The sequence below is a fragment of the Sinocyclocheilus anshuiensis genome, unplaced genomic scaffold (genome assembly GCF_001515605.1).
Source record: "Sinocyclocheilus anshuiensis isolate Anshui unplaced genomic scaffold, SAMN03320099.WGS_v1.1 scaffold899, whole genome shotgun sequence".
NCBI classification, from domain to species: Eukaryota; Metazoa; Chordata; class Actinopteri; order Cypriniformes; family Cyprinidae; genus Sinocyclocheilus; species Sinocyclocheilus anshuiensis.
The window spans coordinates 253,105-253,669 of NW_015544170.1; the positions used below are offsets into that span (position 1 = coordinate 253,105).

Sequence of the window (565 nt, forward strand, 5' to 3'; positions counted from 1 at the left end):
CGCTCTCTCTCTCTCTCTCTCTCTCTCTCTCTCTCTCTCTCTCTCTCTCTCGTGTGCTTTCTCTCTCGCGTGCAAGATGGGTAGGCCTATGTCGCACGCTCTCTCTCTCTCATAAATGAAACATTTACACCAGTGCATTTACCAGAGGAAAAAAAAAATATATTCAAGTAAAATTATAATCAATTAATTCAAGAAAGAAAATGCATTCTTTATTATGGCTTCTTGTTTGTTAATAGAAGCAAGGTCTCATCAAAGTCAGTGTTCTCTTAAAGGTGCTGTATGTACGTTGACTCTACTAAAGCATAAAAATACCACAATATGTTTGCAGATATTTAAGAAACATGCTAAGTTAACATGCTTGTTTATCTGAAAAACAATGCTACAGTCAGTTATTCTCCTTTGAATAAACTTTGAATTGTATTTCGGCACCCTGGGTTGCCAGTTGGCGGGAAACACAGCGTATTTCATTTGATTCATCGTCAAGTGCGCTCAGTGCCTGTTGTGTCGTCAATCTGGCAACCTGCGTGTGCGTCAAGTCTGAGGAGGAGGGGCCGGGTGAAAAAAA

General features: G+C 40.2%; 1 long non-coding RNA gene across 1 annotated transcript in view; it reads right to left on the reverse strand.

Moving 5' to 3' along the window:
- LOC107695998 (uncharacterized) overlaps positions 1-565 on the reverse strand; it is a 21,508-nt gene that overhangs the window by 20,462 nt on the left and 481 nt on the right. The window lies entirely within an intron of this gene.